This window comes from Desmodus rotundus, chromosome 7 (genome assembly GCF_022682495.2).
Source record: "Desmodus rotundus isolate HL8 chromosome 7, HLdesRot8A.1, whole genome shotgun sequence".
Taxonomy (NCBI): domain Eukaryota; kingdom Metazoa; phylum Chordata; class Mammalia; order Chiroptera; family Phyllostomidae; genus Desmodus; species Desmodus rotundus.
Genome location: NC_071393.1, coordinates 74,830,093 through 74,851,372, shown reverse-complemented (window position 1 = coordinate 74,851,372; position 21,280 = coordinate 74,830,093). Strand labels below are relative to the sequence as shown.

At 38.5% G+C, this 21,280-nt stretch overlaps 1 protein-coding gene across 2 annotated transcripts in view; it reads left to right on the top strand.

The window, feature by feature from the left end:
• The first annotated feature begins 7,115 nt into the window (after positions 1–7,115).
• INO80 (INO80 complex ATPase subunit) overlaps positions 7,116–21,280 on the top strand; it is a 122,373-nt gene continuing 108,208 nt past the window's right edge. The window contains exons 1-2 of one of the 2 annotated variants that reach the window (XM_053928987.1): positions 7,116–7,603; positions 11,244–11,290. The gene's annotated coding sequence lies outside the window, so the exon portion shown is untranslated. The remainder of the gene's footprint in view (positions 7,604–11,243; positions 11,291–21,280) is intronic. The other variant, XM_053928986.1, reaches the window with a different exon arrangement.

The following is a 21,280-nucleotide window of genomic DNA, read 5'->3' as shown; positions in this document are numbered from 1 at the left end:
AGAAAAAGAAGATCAAAACTATGAACAGTAAAAATGACAGCAAACTCACAGTTATTAACAACCACACCTAAAATACATCTTACTTTTGAAGGAAAAAAAGTTTTAAAAATAAAAAATTAAAACACGTACATTGAGGCCAGTTATAACCAAAGACCAACAGTTTCTGGGCCTTGCTTCAGTGGTTAAAATGTGTATGCCCAGATCCCAAGCAGAATGTACTTGGTCTTCACCTCCCCGTTTTTCCTGGAATCCAAGAGAGCAGCAGTCACGATGGTGGGACCTATCCTCTTTCTGGAGTTGGTGGTTGGTGGGTGCAGTTTGTTGGTTATTGTTGTTCAAATTGTTGTCATCTCTGTTACATCTAAGAAAAGATTGTTTTTCCTGTGATGTCAGGTTAGGTAAGGACTTTGAGAAGAGTGCATCTTCTTTATTTACCTACGTATTGATTTTTGAGAGAGAGAGAGAGAGAGAGAGAGAAACACCAATTTGTTGTTCCACTTATTTGTGCACTCATTGGCTGATTCTTGTATGTGCCCTGATGGCATTGAACTGCAATCTTGGGTATCGGGAGGACACTCTCAGCACCTGAGCCATCTGGCCGCAGCTGAGAAAGATGTGTCTTAAAATATGTTTCCACTGTCATTTAGTTCCTGTATTTCCATAATTTGTCAAAACCACAATCTACTAGCAATGTCCAAAGAGTGTCTCCTAGAAAAGTAACAGAGTATCTTAATTCAAGAGACTATAGTATTTCAAGAATGTATATGAATACAGTTTAAAAAGTCAAATTTTAAAAATTGACTTTTTATTTACTTATCCTCGCCCAAGGACATTTTTTCATTGCTTTTAGAGAGAGGAAGGGAGAGAGAGAAAACCATGGATGAGAGAGAAGCATCGATTAGTTGCCTCCTGAACACACCCAGACCGGGGATTGAACCTACAACCTAGGTAGGTGTCCTGACCAGGAATCGAACTTGCAACCTTTTGGTTATGGGACAATGCTCCAAACAACTGAGCCATACTGGACAGGGCTTGACTTTTTATTTTGAACTAAATTTAGACTTACAGAAATGGAGTAAAAAGATGTTCTGTATATTCCTTACTCAATTTCCCCAATGTAAATGTCTCACATAATCTTGGTACAATTATCAAAACAAGGATATATTGGTATAATATTATGAATTAAAGACCTTACACAAATGTCACCAGTTTTTCCAAAAATGTTCCTTTTCTATTTTAGGTTTTTTCCCAGGACTCCATGTTGCATTTCCTTATTTCTCCCAGTCTCTAGAAATCTGTAAGAGTTCCCAGGTCTTTCCTGGTCTTTCATTATTGACAGTTTTGAAAAATTTTTATCAATTATTTTTTTGAAAGCCCCTCAATTTCAGATTCTGTAATTTTTTTCATGATTGGAATGAGGTTATGCTTTTTCGAAAAAGATTTTCTTTACCTATTTTTAGAGAGAGGGGAGAGGAGGGAGAAAGAGAGAGAGAGAAACACTGATGTGTGAGAGCAACAGCGATCAGTTGCCTCTTGCACACCCCCAGCTGGGCCTGGTCCACAACCCAGGCATGTGCCTCAGTCTGGAATTGAACTGGCGATTGTTTGCTCTGTGGGACGAAGCCCATCCCACTGAGTCTCACCAGTCAGGGCTGAGGTTCTGTATTTTTGACAAGAATACCATGGGGATGATTTTGTGTCCTTCTTAATACAAAGCATCAGGGGGTTAATCATATATATACATATATGATTTATATATACATATAAAATTACCGCGATGTTCACCTTGATCACTTGGTTGAGGTGGTTTCTTCTGTTTCACCACAACAGATTTACCATCTTTCCCTTTGTGCTAAAATATATCTTGGGTGAGACATTTTGAATCTATGTAAATTGTGTTTTCTGCAATAGTTATTACTGTGTTGTTTGCCTAGTGGTGATTTTTTGTTATTCCTTTTTACTTCTACTTCCACATTTATTAATTAGAATTTTCTAAAAACAGAGTTGTCCCTTCCCCCCCATTCATTTAAATAACCAATTACTTATATCAGTACAGATGCATGAACATTAAAAATAAATTTCCATGGGTCTATGGATCGTAATGCAATACTATCATTATTTATTCTGTTGCTTTGGCCATTAGGAACTCTTTCAGGTCGGCTCCTGTGTTCTTGCGACATCCTTTTCTGAGCATTATTTTCTGGCACCGCAGAGCAGTCTAGGCTCATCTTGTATTTTCCTAGACTCAGCTTAGCTATCAGTTATTTCTCCAAGGTTCTCCCGCTATTTTTATTGGAGAATGGTATTTAGAAATGAAGATTTGGGTACTAGGTATTCTCATTGCTTCTAAATACTCTCAACAGAGAGAACTAGGAAATAAACATATGTTAATCTACACATCCCAATGTATATTTCTATACCTCCTGTACATAATTAAAAACCCATGAGTTTATACGATATGTCAGAAACTAGTCCAGCCCCACAGCCTCCGTTTTAGCTTTTCCCTTTTCCTTAAAAACTTTTTTCTCCACCACCGAAAAACCCAGTTCTTGATCTGCACTGTATTTGTTTAATTCTAGCATACACAGAAGTGCTTTCAAGTCATTGGCCTCTCCCCCTGCCCGCCCCCAAACCCTTGGAATGTAGATCATGGCATTTACATACAGTTCAGTTGGTCTTATTTTTAGGTATCCAGTGAAGATATTGTTTTCTTCGGTTACTTAAGAGAGTTCTTTTCTCCTCCCGCATAGTGGCGATGTTACTCCTAAGTATTATAGCTCATTCCTTGGTGTTCATATTCAGTTTTCAGTCTCTCCCCACACATCCTGGGTTTTGTTTCTGTTTATTGGTTTATTATCAGAAATACAGCATAATCCCAAGTAAAACAGTTTCCTCAAAATGATCATTAAACAATATTTTAAACATTAAAATTAAATATGGCATATTGAATGATTGTGAACAATATTTAAATAAAGCCAAAGAGATTCCTCTTTTTGGATAGAAAACATGAAATGTTACACTGACCTGTGAAATAAAATCAAGGTATTTCTAGAAAACAAATCTCAATTTACACCTAAACTATGAAGAAATTGTGGATTAAATTTTATATGATTTGCTAAATCTTTAAGGCAGTGATTTTCAAACTTTTTCCATCATGGCACACATAAACTAATTACTAAAATTCTTCAGAACACCAAAAATATATTTTTTGCTGACCTGACAAAGAACAGGTATCATTTTGTTTCATTCACACCTGACGGCTATTGTTGTGTTCACTGTTGTCATTTTTTAATTTGACAATGTAAGGGAAAAGGGGTCAGTGCCTCTGACTAAACAGGTATTGCATGTTTTAAAAATTCTTGAGGCACACAGGTTGAAAATTGCTGTTCTAAGGCAAAGAATGTACACAGACTTTTAATCAAGTATTTAAAACTGTATTAGAGATTGAAAAAGAACTGCACTTTAATGTGAAAAGTTATAGATCAAAGATGTAGCAAGCTGTACATCAGAAATTCTGTGACAGATATGGAGAACAGAATAATGCCCCTCCACTCCACCCCCACCCCAAAGATGTCCACAGGACCTATAAATATGTTGTTACATGGCAATGAGAAATCAAGGTTGAAGGTAGATTTAAGGTTACTAATCACTTGATTTTAAAAAAAAAATATTTTATTGATTATGCTGTTACAGTTGTCCCATTTTTTCTTTCCTTGATTCCCCTCTGCCCTGCACTCACCCTCCCACCAGCATTCCACTGACTTAGTACATGTCCATGGGTGGTACATATAAGTTCTTTGGCTTCTACATTTCCTGTACTATTCTTAACCTCCCCCTATTTTCTACCTACTATTTATGCTTCTTATTCCCTGTACCTTTTCCCCTTCTCTCCCCCTCCTGCCTCCTCCCACTGATAACCCTCGACGTGATCCATTTCTGTCATTCTGTTCCTGTACCAGTTGTTTACTTAGTTTTTGTTTTTGTGTTTTTAGGTTTGGTTGCTGATAGTTGTTAGTTGTTGTTATTTTACTGTTCATAGTTTTGATCTTCTTTTTCTTAGATAAATCCCTTTAACATTTCATAGAATAAGGGCTTGATGATGATGAACTCCTTTAACATGACCTTATCTGAGAAGCACTTTATCTGCCTTTCCATTCTAAATGAAAGCTTTGCTGGATAGAGCCATCTGGGATGTAGGTCCTTCCTTGCCTTTCATGACTTGGAATACTTCTTTCCAGTCCCTTCCTGCCTGTAAGGTCTCTTTTGAGAAATCAGCTGACAGTCTTATGGGAACTCCTTTGTAGGTGATTGTGTCCTTTTCTCTTGCTGCTTCTAAGATTCTCTCCTTCTCTTTAATCTTAGATAATGTAATTATGATGTGCCTTGGTGTGTTCCTCCTTGGGTCCAGCTTCTTTGGGACTCTCTGAGCTTCCTGGACTTCTTGGAAATCTATTTCCTTTGCCAGATTTGGGAACTTCTCCTTCATTATTTTTTCAAGTAAGTTTACAATCTCTTGCTCTTCCTCTTCTCCTTCTGACACTCCTATAATTTAGATGTTTGAATGTTTAAAGTTGTCCTTGAGGTTCCTAAGCCTCTCCTCATTTTTTTGAATTCTTGTTTATTCTGTTCTGGTTGAATATTTAACTCTTCCTTCTGGTCCAAATTGTTGATTTGAGTCCCGGTTTCCATCCCATCACTGTTGGTTCCCTGTACATTTTCCTTTATTTCACTTTGCATAGCTTTCTCTTCTTCCTCTATTTTGCGACCATACTCAACCATTTCTGTGAGCACCATGATTACCAGTGTTTTGAATTCTGCATCTGATAGGTTGGCTATTGTGGCTTAGTTCTATTTTTGGAGCTTTGACCTATTCTTTCATTTGGGACATAATTCTTTGTCTCTGAGCACTTGTTACATTACAAGGGGCAGAGCCTTAGGTATTCACCAGGGTGGGGCAACCCACTTGCTGAGTTTTGGCACTATATTTGGGGGGGGTGTCCGAGAGGGAACAATGCTGCTTGCTTGGCTCTTGGCCAGCAGTCAGTCACTTCCCCTGCTACCCACAAGCAAATTGGGCCCTTCTGGTGCTGATTCTTGGGTGGGTGCACTTGTGTACATTCTAGGACCCCGTGGGTCTCTCCAATGAACTCCCCTGTGTGGCTAGAAGCTTCTCCTGCTGCTGTAATCCCCATATATTTTTACAGCCAGAAGTTTTGGAACTTTATTTTCCTGCACTGCAACCCTGGGTTGCATGGTCTATCTCGCTCCCCAGTTGTTCTTCCCTGTTTATCTGCATGCAAATGTGGGACCACCATCTGCCACCTTGCTGTGCGTCCTCTCCCCCCCGGGCTGTCCATCTCTTCCCCTCCTACCAGTCTGGATGAATGCTTCTTCTTTAACTCCTTGGTTGTCAGACTTCTACAGTTCAGTTTTCTAGTAGTTCTGGTTGCTTTTTGTTTTTAAATTTGTTGTTTTCCTTCTTTTGATTGTGTGAGGAGGCAAAGTGTATCTACCTATGCCTCCATCTTGGCCAGAAGTACTAATCACTTGATTTAAAATGGGGAGATTATTCTGGATTATCTGGGTGGGACTGATATAATCACAAGGATCCTTAAAAAAAGAAAAAGAAACAAGAATCTTTAAAAGGATAAAAGTTGTTCAGATATGTGAGATAGACCTAAACTGGCTGACTTTGAAGATGGAGGAAAGCAGCCAGGAACCAAGGAATGCAAGCAGCCTCTGGAAGCTGCAAAAGAAATTGAATTCTTCCCTAGTGCCCTGCCAACACCTGTTTAGAAGTGAGACACAAGTCAAACTTTTAACCTACAGAACTGTAAGATAATAAATTGTGGTGTTTTAAGCCATTGTTTGTTAGCATAGCAATAGGAGACAAAAACAACCTACATTTGAATCCTAAAGGACTGTTCAACTTGGTCGCTGTCTAGCTTACTTTCTTTTTATTTTTTCCTTTTGGTCTATGCTCCAGACAGCTCACTGTTAGTCATATTATCCATCTTGGTTGTAGGTGTTCATTGGGTGGGGGCTGGGAGGCTGGGGGGCTAGGAGTGGTGGTGGTACATGAAACATTACTGTTTCTACGGTTCAGAATAATAGAAAAAGATTTGCCAGTCCCTCACAGACCTTCTGCCTGGTTCCCATTCCTTCCCTTCTCCCCACCGTTCCCATATAGGAAGTCAGTCATTTTAATTTCTTTTGCACAAATGAGCAGATATATATATGGTTTCTTATGCCTTCTTCTTACACAACGGGTAGTATTTTGCCTTCAAGCAAAAGTAACTTTTTAAAGTCCAGTGAATTTAGCACAATAAATCTACTTATTGATTGAGCAAATGTTGTTCTGCTTAAATACTAAGGGCCATGTGAAATGAATTAAAGCTTAGACCTGAGGGAACTGAAATAGCAGAGTTAGCTTTCAGGATGTTCAAATCCTTATCTGCAGTTATGCTATATACACGGTAGATGCTCCTTATGACAGATCCTGGTAATTGAGTTCATTAACTTTTAGTATATATAAGTAGCATGGGGCTCAACTATGGAGTTGTCACAAATCAATTATTCCCTTTTCTGAGGTTCATTGGGTGACAAGTTTGAGTTCCCAAGTCCATGAATCCTAAAGCCCTCACTTAGACATCTCGTCTAACCATGTCACAGAATCGCCGACTTGGTCTCTGAACCTAAAGGGGAGCCCAAAACTATTGTGTGAGTGCTCTATAGAGCAGGCATCTCCCCGACGACGTACAGGTTCTGCCCCAAAGGGGCCAGAAACAAAGTAAAGTATCGCAGCCGAATCTGTCCTTTCCCTCAAGGGGATCTCCTCAGTGTTTGGTAACCCTAACACATTAACCACAAGCACACTCCCATCTCCTGCCTGCGGGAACCAACATTCCCAGGGTCCTGGGCAGTCTCGATTGACGTTACTTCCGGGAAAAGAAACCTTTCTTCGGCGGTTGCAGGCCTGCAGAAGTCTCGCGACATTTACTCCCGCGAGATCTGCTTGCTCACTCTAGCGGTGACATCCTCCTCCTCCTCCCCGCCGCCTTTCGGCAATCTTCGCCAGGCCCAGCCCCGACCAATCTGCACTCTGATGGCATGGATCAGGGTCTCCCCCCCGAACCCCGGTCGACGCGGGGCGTCAGGCGGCAGCGGCGGGGTGCGAGCTGCTCGAGGCCGACTGCAGCGGCACTGCGGGAGGCCACGGGCTAGCGAGGAGCAGTGAGCGTGGGCGGGGCAGGGGTAAGCCAACTGAGTAGCCGCTCGATTGTTCTGGCCTGGCTATGGCGCCTCTCCTCCCCCCCGCCATGGCTCCCCGTGTCCCTGCTCCGCTCCTCTCAGTGAGTGAAAGTGGCCGCCGCCGCCGCCGGCCCAGCGCCCGCAGCCGCCTCAGCACCGCCGCCATCTTGGGGTCCCAGGAGCCGCCGAGGGAGCGGGCTAGGAGCGTCCACGCTCAACGCAGTCACCCTCCTACGGTCTCAGAGAGCGAACCGCGGCTCCACCGTCGGCGGGGCGACCCCCCCCTCCGGACCCCGCCCGCACCCCGCCCCCCCTCCGCCGCCGCCGCGGCGGCGGGGCCCGGCGGCCCGAGGTGAGACGACTAGACGTGGGCGGGTGAACGGAGTAGGGGTCGGGTAGGCCCCGTTGCGCCCCTCTCTGTGGGCGACAACTGGGCCGCGTCTTAAAGGGGCCGTCGCCCCCGGCCCTTGGATTTGTTAGGGTTAGTGGGGAGGATGGGTGTGAACACTCTCCGCAGGGTTGGGACCTCCGGGACCTGGGCTTTTTTCTTTCCCTTTCATATCTCTGGAGACCAAGGGTCACACGGTGACCTCAGCCAGCCGAGGAAGTCCGTGGGGCGACCACACGTGGGGAGTGTGTTAGACCAGGTGCACGTGGGACCTGGTGGGGCGGTGTCGGGCTAACACGTGTGTGGGTTTGGGGGTGGGGTGGGGCAGGGCAGGGGCAGCTTGGACTCAAGTGGGAGCCCTGTGAGAGTTATACTTATCCTTTAAACCATTTGAGATCTAAGGGCTTGATAGTGTGTCAGTTTATGGGGAGCGAGTTGGGATAGGGGTCTGTGGTGCATGCTGCTTATTGGTTTTGGTTGGGGGGCAGCTTAGCACGTGCGCAGATTTAGGAGTGTGTAGGTGACACTCCTGGTCTTCTAGGCTTTCGTAGAGCGTCTAGGCAAGTGTCATCCTATTTGACATTCCTTCTTGAGCTTGCTGGTGAAAACTACTACTTCCGTGATCACTAGAAGCCCCCTACAGTTTGGGAGTGATAGAGCCTAAGAAGGCACTCACTGTTTTAGTTAACAGCCAACTGTGCGGAATTCTTGGATTTCATACACTCATTCACGGTTTGGTTTCGTGTTCCTGCACTTGTTGGTCAGAGTGGAGAGGGAATAAGGGGGTTCACCTCGCTAACATCACTGGTAACCGGCTTACTTTTCCCAACCCGTGACTTTCCTGATTTCTTTTCCTAAGGAAGTTTTCATTGTCATTTACTAAGGTGGCTTTTAATTCATTTTTTAAAGTAACAGCTGTATTGATGTATAATTTGCATACCAAAAAAAATTCACCCCTTTAAAAAGTGTACAATTCTGTGATTTTTAGTATACTTGTAGAGTTGTACGGCCACCACCACTATCGAATACATCACACCAAAAAGAGCCCCCTTTAGCAGTCATCCCTCATTCCTCCTCACCATAGCCACTAGCAACTAATCTATTTTCTCTCTTTGTAGATGTGCTTATTTTGGATTTTTTGTATAAATGGAATCACAGATGTACTTTTGTGACTGGCTTCTTTCACTTAACATGTTTTTAAGGTTCATCTATGTTTAGCATGTAGAGTTTTGTTCCTTTTTATTGCCAAATAATATTTCATTCAAGTTGTGTTTTATGTTTGAAATTTACAGGCTTTTCATATAAAATGACAATATGAGATTATTATATATGGTAAAAATTGGGTGCCTATTAGATTCATTGAATGAATAAATGAATTTATGTTCTTAAGGATTAAATTCCATTTTAGTTTACTGTTTTTTCCTACATTTTTGTTTCAAAAGAATCCAAATCAATTTTTACAGATCCATGTGTTTTGTTAGGAAATAACTGTTAACAGCACAAATGTGATTAGAAAAGTTTATGACTAATAAAAACATTTTGAGTATGTCAAAGTGGAAATGTGATTGTGTAAGCAATCGTAAACTGTGGTGTTGTTCACTTAATGAAAGTTTGTCATCGTATTACCGAGGGAAGGTATAACAGCTTTTGACTGGTGTTATACGTGTAGACATACCATAAGGAAAGGAATACTAGACAACTCTCCTGCCGACAAGGTTAAAAACTGGCTTGGGCGTTTAACATGTCAATATACAAGTTCACACAAAACAAATGCTGGGATGCAGTGAATTTTAGAAAGGGCAGAATGAAACAGAATTAATAGAAAACTGAGTTTATGTAGGAAAATAAGTGAAATTGATGACAAGTTTTAAAGTTGCATCTTAAGTAAAAGACTTTTGATGTGATAGGCTGTATCATGCAGAGGATGAGAAAAGGATAGTCCCTAATGTTCACTTAAACAAATTTTGTGGGCACCAATCCCAATCATGAGGGCCCAGTCTCACCTCCTGATACCCTTACCTTGGGGGCAGGATTTCAACATGGTGGGGGGTTGATGACACAAACATTCAGACCATGCCTCTACTTTAAGTCAGAAATTCACTTAGAGAAGCATTGAATTCACTTGCTAATGATGATACAGTAGGTTTACTTAGGATTGAAAAATTAGTCACAAAGAAGCTTAATGCCTGTGTTTAATAAGTACATAAGAGATTTCCATATATATTAGGTCAGAATCAGTAATAGTAAATATAGTTAATAACCTAAGATAAAAAAATAACTGGGACTAAATGTTACCCATATTTTGAATGGACTAAAGGACAGTGAGTAAACTGTGACCTGCCTGTGTAAACTTTCACTACCAGGGATTGACAGCCTGTGTGATGGTCTCTAGAGCAAGCAGCGTTCTTAAACAGTTTTTTTTATATGCACCGGACACCTTTGCAGGCTAAAAAAGCATGTGAACCTCTTCTCAGAATATGACTGACTGACTTATTTATTTGCTTAGAGCAAAACAAACTTATCTTACATTTATGGAGGACAGAAGTCTGAAATGAGTGTCTGGACTGAAGTCAAGGTGTTGCAGGGCTGTGTTCCTTCTGAGGACTCTAGGATCTGTGTCTTTGGCTTTTTCAGTGGCCCACTTCCCGCATCTTCAAAGCCAGCCACATTACATCTCTGACTTTCTTCCATATAGTCATTTTCCCCACAGTCTCTTACTAAGGACTGTTGTGATAATGTTGGGCTCACCTTAGGTTGTTACAACAAAATACCATGGACTGGGTGCCTTGCGATGGCTGTTTTCTTGCCTTCTCCTCACATGATAGACAGAATAATGACTTTTAAATGTATATAGTTCAAATACTTAAATTTATGATGTAAGAAATTTGCTTTTATTATTGAATTAAATAACAATTAGTGATAGTCCTGCTAATACTTCTGTGGTGTGCTACATACATTCAGAATTGAAGGAAATGCTAATTTGTTATCGGCTAGTGAAAAGAATATAAATGTTTTCCATCCAAGTTCATGGATCCATAGTTTAAGACTCACAGTTTTAGAGCCTCTGACCTAAAGAGTCCTGCACACATAACGAGGTAATTTCATATGGGGCAAACCAGTGGTTTCCTTAACAAGAAGCAAGGCTGTTGACTCTTAAATTTGTGTTCAGAAGAATGTGAACATGACTTTTTATAAAAAATCAAATGATAGTTTAAGGAGAAACCTGGTAGTATAATGGAAAGACATTGGTTTGGGAGGTAAAAAGACTTGAGTTTGAATCTTGACTTACCACTGGGTAAGTTATGAAACTTTTTGTTTCAGTTTTCCTTATCTGTAAAATGGGAATAATAATTGTAACTTCTGAGATTAAATAATGTATTAACTATAGAACAGCATATTGATTAATGTTAATTAGTTCATTTTCATCTTTGAAGAAATAAATATCCCAAAGATGGTGACATACATTTAGTTTTGATTTAGAAGAGGATGAACTGTTATGTAGTAGGAGGGAGCATGTGTGGCATGGAGGGGTTTTCTCAGGGTATTCAAAGTAGAGTTCACTTATTGGCATTGGTACTAAAACTATTCTTATTTCTTTTAAAAGAACCAATAAAGTGCCTCTGGGTTTGCATGTGACAACTAGCTTTTCTGGTAAGTAGCTAAATAAGATAAACTGTGGGTAAATCTCATATCTTTGTGCATGAACAGAAAATGGCTAGTGACCACCATCAGTACAGTAAAAAGAATACTGGGCTAAGAGGTTAGTTTATCCCTGAGAATGCTGTCTTGATGTTACCAGAAAGGCCAACAAATTGTTAGTCATTCCCCAGAGAGTTACAGAAAATAAAATTTAAAAATGGGCTGCATTATCTTGGTATGAAACTACAATAGATCTACTCTTAGACTATTGGATGGATTCTAATTATTGTACCTCAAAGAAGAGCAAAGTAAGCAGGTGGAAGTTTCCAGAAAATGGCGGTATAAACGATGAAGCAGTGGTGAGGCTTTTGTATGAAGATAAATTAGATTCTACAATGGAATAATGAAGACTGAGATGGACTATGATTAAATTGTATTGAACTAGGAAAAACATGAATAAGGATCCTGGAAAATTAAAAGTAGCTTGAATTATAGGTTGACAGGGCTTGAATAATGAGTGGTTTGTTTATGAAACTTATTAGCACAAAAGGTGGTTAAGGCTCAAGAACAGCCCAGGCAGAATTTAAAGATTACAAAGCCACTTTTGTGATTCGGTCCTACTTCATTTCATGTCAACAAACATTTAAGGATACTTGTACCTAATGGTTTATGAAATTCCTTGTTCTTTTCATTCATTCATTAAATATTTTTTGAACACCTAGTAAATGTTTTTTGATCTTCCCAGTAACCATTTGTTAACATCTGCCATACTCAAGGTTTGTGGTAGACTCTAAGGGTGTACAGTGAATTACTGAAGTGATAGTTATATGTATGAAGAGTACAGAGAGGCTCTGCAAAGATAAACACACAGTTATGCAGAGAATTATAAACCTAAATGTTCCTCTGAGGTGCTGATATGAATTACTAATACTTACAGTCTTTTTTTTTTTTTTAACTACATTGAGACATTTTAAAAATTTGTTAAAAGGCCCTAATCTGCCTTATTAACAGAAGCATTGTTATCCAGGGGGAGTGTAGACAGCCCAACCCCTTCTAGATCCTAAGAGTTAGATGACCTGGGTTTGAATTTTGGCGCTCCATCTTAACTCTGTGGCCTCTGGAAAGCTGTTTAGGCTTCAATTCCTTCATCTGTTAAATTATGATAGTAATACATACTTCATAGAGAATAATTGTAAAAAAGCAAGGAGTATGTAGAAGTACTTGAGTGGTACCTGGCACATAGTGCTCTCAACAAGTGTAAGCTATAATTATAGGTACCATTTTCTTTTGACAGTTTAATCAAGAGTTTAATCTAGAGTTTTTATTTATAGTTTAATCTAGAGTTTTATAAAGTATGAAAGTCAGAAACTTTTTATGAATAGAAAATATCAAATCTTAGGGCAGAGAAAAAATCATCAATAAAGAAAATAATTATTATGTATTAACCTTTGGGTTTATATAATGATGCCAGTAGATGTTAATAGAAATATATTTTTAAAATATTTTATTTATTTATTTTTAGACAGAGGGGAAGGGAGGGAGAAAAAGAGGGAGAGAAACATTAATGTGTGGTTGCCTCTTGTGTGCCCCCAACTGGCAACCTGGCCTGTAACCCAGGCATGTGCCCTGACTAGGAATCAAACCGGCGACCCGTTGATTCGCAGGCCAGTGCTCAACCCACTGAGCCACATCAGTCAGGGCCAGAAATATTTTTCGACTTAAGATTATAACTCAGAAGAGTTGGTGTTTTACAACATAGAACTTTTTAGTTAAGGCTCTGAAATATTTCTGTCCAGGATGTCATTCTAATGTTTCAACAGTTTGCCCTTTTATGGATCATTTCTTAGAATATAATAGTACTACAGGGTTTGTGAAGGTTTTTCTGTAAAGGGTCAAAGTAATAGATCTTAGGTTTTGCTGGACATGTCTCCTCTGTTGCAGCTACGCAGTTCTGCCGTTAAAACGTGAAAGCAGCCATAGTTAATATGTAAATAAATGGGGTTGTGCTTCAATAAAACTTTATTTATGGGCACTGACATTGTAGTTTTATATGTTTCTTGTGTCATGAAATAAGGTTTTCCCCCCAATTATGTAAAAATGTAAAAACTATTCTTACAGAAATGGGCAGTGAGCTGGATTTGACGTGCAGGCCATAGTACTCTGACTCCTACTCTAGAGTCTTGGCTCTACAACTCCCTGGCTAGGTGATTTTCCGCAAGTTAGTTTTAAGCCTTAATTCCATCATTTAAATGGGTGATAGTAATGGATCTCTTTTATAAATAGAGTTATTAGAAATAAATGAGATAATATATCTGAAGTGCTTAGCACCATCCCTGACACAAACTAAGTGTTTAGTAAATGCTATATAGTATTATCATCTAATTGAACCCCCCCCCCCATTTTACCATGAGGCTGTTGGGACCCTGAGAGGATAGCATAGCTATTTCTAAAGTCTATCTATGGCTTTTCAATAGCATTAACTCGCAGCTATTTACTTTAGCTTCTCTTTCCATCCATCCATGCTGCTTTCATAGAGGATTTAAAATTTCTGTTAAAATACCATACCATTTAGTCCAGTTACCATACTGCTTGATAAAACTGTTCTATTGGATGCCGTAATGGTGGATACGTTATGCATTCATCAAAACCCATAGGGCTTTACAGCACAAAGAGTAAAAACTCTAAAGTATGCAAATCAAGCAAAAATCATTTTGGAGGTCAGGAATCCCAGGAAGGAATGCAAACTGTATTACAGATGTATGAAACAGTCTTAACAGGGGAAGAGGGTAGTGCTGACTTAAGTAACCTGGGAAATGAGTGGAGTCTAAGACAAAAGGAACTGCACATAAGCACTGATGGATGACATCATGTCCCATAGTGGTACAAGTTAATTCTGATGCTGATATATATGTATACTGCAGTTGAATCATTAAGTAGATGGATTGTGGGAGACAGACTTCTCACTGTTAGAGGGGAATTTACAGATAAGCAAGGGGAGGAGGCTAGAATGGTCCAGGTGGTAATGGATTAGAGTTGGAGACATGAGTATGAACCCATGTTTAGCTTAATAGAGATACAGAATGTTACATATTGAAATATTTATAAGTATGTGTACACACTAGAGTTTATATACAGATATTTCAGTGCTCTTGTCAGCTGAAAAAATTAAAACAAACCCAGGAGCACACCTAGTACCCAGTTTTTAGTTTCTAATATCATTGTCCAATAAAAGGAACTAGAGCTCCTTGGAGAATCGGCTGATTCTAGGACTGGGACAAGAAATATATGAGATGAGCCCAGAGCATCTTGTAGTGCCAGAAAGTAAGGAAGTGCTCCAAACACCACCGCCACCACAACCAGAACCCCGCATTGATGAGGATATGTCAGAGGAGCACAGGCGCCAACCGAAAGAGCTCCCAATGGCCGAAACTGGAACAGTTTGAGCAGCAGAATAAACAAGCAGCACTGGATCACAACCCATAATATGAAATCAATATTTAGAGTTGATACCGACCTAAATAAATGATTCAATAAATGAATATACTGCTTGGAACTCTCCATTAGCATGGTTTTATGCCTTAGGAACCTCTGGTTTACTGGAGGTCCTTTAAACAATATTGGAGTGATTAAGTATGTGGGACTTTTGAAGTTTGACTTTTTGGATTCCAGGCCTGACTCTGCCACTTCTGGCTGTGTGACCTTGGATGGATTACTTAAGCTTTCTACCTGTAAAATGGAGGAGCTGCCCTGTTCAGACTGACTCTGCAGACTGTATAGTGAAGAGAATATATATTTGGTGTTAATAAAAATCTCATATATATTTGATGTTAATAAAATCATCACACACCTAAGTGAGTGAAATATTCCATGATTGAAAAGCAGTATTCATTTAATGTACAATTCAACTCATGCTCATTTATAGATGATTTGTCCCTATGGTGAATTACCTGAATTACGATTTTTGGGGGCTTCTTTTAGAGAACACAGTTCTACGTAACTTCTTTGTTACCACCTGCACCAGTTAGTGTCTTCATTCTCAAAATGAAAACTGACCTTTAGTATATATAAAAGTGGATTTTGGAATATTGGCTATTTATGGATGCCTCTTTTTATTCTTTTTTTTTTTTTTTAAGGATTTTATTTACTTATTTTTTTTGAAAGAGGGGAAGGGAGGGAGAAAGAGGAGAGAAACGTCAGTGTGTGGTTGCCTCACGTACCCCCTAATGGAGACCTATCCGCAACCCAGGCATGTGCCCTGACTGGGAGTCGAACAGGCGACCCTTTGGTTAGCAGGCTGGCACTCACTCCACTGAGCCACACCAGCCAGAGCAACTTTTTATTCTTAATAATAATCTCTCAACATCACTCATGTAATAATGGAGTATTAACTATACATAACTGATAACTAAAATTTCCCAGCACTTTGTGTGGATCTTTATTTTGCACAGGTAACTATCAGGTAAGCTAATGTTACCTTACCTTTGCTGAGGAATGAACTGAGTTGCCCAAGAATTTCTGGCCTGAGAATTCAGTCCTTTATCTCTTCTGAGGAGCATTTTTTTTCCTTAGCTATCTCATTCCCTGAAAAAGTTAAGTGTTTTCATGAAATTAGTGAAAGTTGAAGTCACTGGTTCTTTCATAAGAGGGATTTTTAGTTTTGTTTTTAAATGTTTAGTTTGATAAATTGTTAGTAATTCAGATTGGGTGCTTTTCACCAGAAGATTTATGAAATACATAGTTTAGGAACCTCTAACATAGCCTAATTTAAAAAAAATTTTTTTTTAATTACCATGGAAAGGTCCACCAGCGACCTCAGGAAACATTTTTTTCCTTTTGGATATTTTGATTTAATAATATTTAGACTCTAAATGCTTAATAAATAGGAATTAAACTTGTTTGACCAAATCCTCTCTGTGGTGTATACAGAACTCTCTGGAAGCAGTTGTACTAGTATGGCTATTTTATTCTGATGTTTTTTTCTTCCCCATCTTGGTAAAGATAATTCTTCTAGGAAGTTGAAATGATTCTTTCCTAGAAGAAAGTAGATGCATTGTAATTGATTTTTTTACCTTGGTAACATTTCTTTTGGTATAATAATTCTGATTTCATTAAGAATGAAAAGTAGGGCGGAGAAAATACATGAGCATTTTTTTTTCATTCTCACAATGTACCTATGAGGTGAGCCAAAATATTTTCTCTTTGCCAATTTAGAAGTTTGTGAAAAGGCCATCCTTTTTAAATCAGTTCTTCATTCCATTTAAATGCAAATGTTATTTTTACCTCTGGAGCTTTATGCTTTGGATAAACTCTAGGCTTGTGTATTTGCTAGACTGTCCCCAAGCTCTTGTGATCCCTTTGGTTGAGTAGGTTGTTTCTGCCCCAACTTGAGGGCTCTGTCAGCCTCTGTTCCTTGAGGGCAAGTTCTTTTTCTCCTTGTGTTTAATTCAGTGTCTAGTATATAGTAGTCTCTCAGTAAATATTCAGTGTTCTGAATGAAAAGTTTTGGTTTAATGAAAATCTTTGAAAAGTGTGATTTACTTACCTTGTTTTTGCCATGTATAGGGTGACCAAAAATTTATTGTTCAAATGTGGATACCTTTGAAAGCAAAGGGAGAGTGACTATTAGTAATTATGCTTAGGACAACAGGCGTAAGCTTGAACTGTCTTGGGCAAACCCATCTAGGAGCTATGGTCTCCCTAATTATGATGCTTCTTTATTTTTGTTATATCATAGGAGAGTCTGGTGGTGAAGAATTGGGGCTTTGTTAGTGGTAATATTCAATAGGTCTGAGTTCTAAGTTTAGCTTGGGCAAATTATTGAACTTAATTAAAATAAGAATAAGATTTGAATTATCGTGAGGATTAAATGAGCTCATATTACTAAAGTACCTACCTGGGACAGAAAAGCCCCTCGCTCTAGTGTTGCTCTTATTCAGTATTAGGCCCCTTGTCCTCTCCTCCCATCATGCCATAGCTAGAGTTTTTACTTTCAACTGAGGCTGGCTTTGACAGCTTTTATTACGGTTCAGATTAATTGAAACATTTCAGGGAGTGCAGAATTTTTTTTTATCTCAGCTGTTGGTCTTGTTTTTGGCTAAAGTTGTGTAATTTATGGTAGGCAGAAATGAATGCCCTATCCAACCTAATTACTCTCACTCTCAAAATACTCATGAAAAACATTTTCTTCCAATTACTTTTTTCAGAATTGCTGAAAGATATTTTAATAGTTTAGATTTAGCAAAATAAGTCACTGGTAATCTTTATTTCAACTAAGTGGAGTGATACAAATAAATTTTATTGGGTATGAAAAAACTGATTTAAATGAGAATTTCATTAAGTTTCTTATCAATATCAGAATTATGTATTCTTTTCTGGTATTTGAATTATTTTTCCCTTGTATTTTTGATATTTTGCTGATTTAATCCATTTTAATTATTTGTGATTTTTAAAGAAAGTAAACTAAAAAGAAGTTTTTGTTTACTTTTGCGTTAGTACAAACATCCACATTGTGAACCAAAGGGGAATATTCTGGTACTAAGACTTCCAAGTACTTCTGGTATTGCATATGATTCTTATTATATAGACAATAAAGTAATGCAGAAAGACTTAGGGGTAAAGAACAATAGGAATGATACAGATCCAACTAAGAAATATGGAGATTATTTGCCCATTAGGGATACAATAAGTTGTTGCCTCCTTAAAATATTGGAGAGTTGCCCTGGCTGGGTTGCTCAGTTGGTTGAAGTGTATCTGGTACAACACAAGGTTGCGGGTTCCATCCCTGTTGGGGCACATATGGGAGGCAGCCAATCAGTGTTTCTCATGTCGATGTATTTCTCTCTCTCTGCCTTCCTCTCTCTAAAAAATTAATAAGCGTATCCTTGGATGAGGATTAAAAAATAAGATGAGGGGTCAGATTATCTGGATTCTAATCCACATTTCCTATTATGTTTTGTGACCTTGGGAAAGTTACTTAATGTGTGAGTTTTTGCTTTCTTATTTGTAAGTGGGATAATAGTAACAGTCTCTAAACAGAAAATTATTGGGTGGGTTCTATGTGCTTGAGGTATTATACTATTGCTAGAATTTTGTGAGAACCTTTTATGAGATAAATTTGTAATGTGTTGCAAATATTTTTCTCAATTTATTATTTACTTTTTAGTTGTATTTTTTTCTGTGTAGAAATACAATTATATCTCAGTGTTTATTGAGATATTCTCAGTGTATAAAATTCACCCATGTAAATTGTATATGGTTTTAGTATATTCATTAGTTTTAGCATATTGTATTCACAGAGTTGCAACAGCCATTACAGGCTAAGTTTAGAACATTTTCATCAGCCCCAAAAGAAACCACACTACCCATTAGCAGTCTCTCATTCCTTCCTTCCCCACACTGCAACCACTAATCTATTTTCTATTTCTCCGGAGTTGCCTTTTCTGCATGGTTCATAGAAATGGAATTATACAATATGAAGTCTTTGCTGATTGGCTTATTTACTTAGCATAATATCTTCATGGTTCATCCATGTTTTAGCATCTATCAGTATTCCATTCTTTTCTGTTGCCAAATAATATTCATTATATGGGTATATCACATTTTATTTATCCATTCATCAATTTATGGACATTTGTGTTGTTTTCACCTTTTGGCTATTGTGAATACTGCTATGAAGATTCATGTCTAAGTTTTTTTGTGGACATATGTTTTCAGTTCTCTTGAGTATACCTAGAAGTGAAATTGCTGGGTAATATGGTGACTCTATGTTTAACCTTTTGAGAAACTGCCAAACATTTACAAAATGGTTATACCATTTTACATTTCCACTAGCAGTAGTAGTAATATGAAGGTTCCATTTTCTCAACATCCTTGTCAACACTTGTTACTACCAGTCTTTTTTACTGTAATAATCCTAGTGGGTGCTAACAGTACCTCATTGTGGTTTTGATTTGTATGTCCCTGATGGCTAATGATGTTTTTAAAGCATCTTTTCATTGGTATATCGTGCTTAGAGAAATGTCTCTTCACATTCTTTGCCCATTTTAAAATTGTCTTACTTCAAGTAAGTCTTTTTTTTATTGAGTTTTAAGAGTTTTCAAAACTGTATTGTGGTTATCAGTCCCATTTCAGATATATGATTTACAAATAGTTTCTCCTATTTGTGGGTTTTCAATTTTTGATATCACTTACAGCACTAAAGTAAATTTTGGTAAAGTCCAGTGTGTCTTTTTGTTGTTGTTGCTTTTGCTGTTGGTATATCTAAGAAACCATTATCTCATCCAGGGTCATGAAGATTTAACCCTGTGTTTTCTTCTAAAAGTTATAACTCTTCAATTTAAGTCTGTAATCTCTTCTGAGCTAATTTTTGTATATAGTGTAAGGAAGAGGTTAAACTTCATTCTTTTGCATATGACAATCTAGTTGTCATGGCATCATTTGTTAAAAAGTCTGTTCTTTCCCTCATTAAATTATTTTGACACCCTTGTTGGAAATCATTTGACCCCTAATATGTTTATTTCTGGACTCTGAATTCTATTTCATTCATTGATCTGTATGTCTACACTTATGTCAGTACCATACATCTTAAATGATCAGTATGATGAGCCCTCCAACTTTTTTTTTCACTTTCAAGACTGTGTTGGTTATCCTAGGTCCCTTGCATTTCCATATGAATTTTAGGTCAGGTTGTCTATTTCTGCAAACAAACAAACACATAATTAAATATGTAGAGCCAGCTTGAATTTTCACATTGACTCATGAACCATAGGAGGTCTTTTCATTTATTTAGTTAGTTATTTTCTTTCAACAATGTTTTGATTTCACTATATATAAGTTTTTGATTAAATTTAAACCTAAGTATTTTGTCTTTTTGATGCTATTATTAATATAATTGTCTTTAAGTGTATTTTATTGATAATGCTATTAGAGTTGTCTCATTTTTTTCTCCCCTTTAGGCCCCTCCACCCAGCACCCACCTTCCCTCTAGCGTTCTCCTGCTCTTAGTTCATGTCCATGGGTCGTACATACAAGTTTTTTGGCTTCTCTATTTCTTATACTGTTCTTAACCTCCCCCTATTTTGTGCCTACCACTTATGCTTCTTATACCCTGTACCTTTTTCCCCCCCTTCTCTTCCCACACCCTCCCCACTGATAACCCTCCATGTGATCTCCATTTCTGGGATTCTATTCCTGTTCTAGTTCTTTGCTTACTTTGTTTTTGTGTTTTAGGTTCAATTGTTGATAGTTGTGTGTTTTTTTGTCATTTTACTGTTCATAGTATTGATCTTTTTCTTTTCAAATATTTTATTTATTTTTAGAGGGAAAGGGAGAAAGAGAAGGAGAGAAACAGCAATGTATGGTTGCCTCTCACGCACCCCCTACTGGGGACCTGGCCTGCAACCCAGGCATGGGCCCTGACTGGGAATCGAACTGGTGACCCTTTGGTTCTCAGAACTGCACTCTATCCACTGAGGCACACCAGCCAGGGCTGATCTTCTTTTTCTTAGATAAGTCTCTCTAACATTTCATATAATAAGGGTTTGGTGATGATGAACTCCTTTAAGTTGACCTTATCTGGGAAGCACTTTATCTGCACTTCCATTCTAAATGATAGCTTTGCTGGATACAGTAATCTTGGATGTAGGTGTTTGCCTTTCATGACTGTCAGTATTTCTTTCCAGCCCCTTCTTGCCTCTAAGGTTTCTTTGGAGAAGTCAGCTGATAGTCTTATGGGGATTCTTTTGTAGGTAACTCTCACCTTTTGTCTTGCTGCTTCTAAGATTCTCTCCTTACCTTTAATTTTGGGTAGTGTAATTATGATGTGCCTTGGAGTACCTTACTGTAATTATGATTCTCCTTGGATCCAACTTCTTTGGGATACTCTGAGCTTCCTGGACTTGCATGTCTAGTTCCTTCACCAGATTGGGGAAGTTCTCCATTATTTTTTCAAATAAGCTTTCAATTTCTTGCTCTCCCTCTTCTACTTCTGACACTCCTATGATT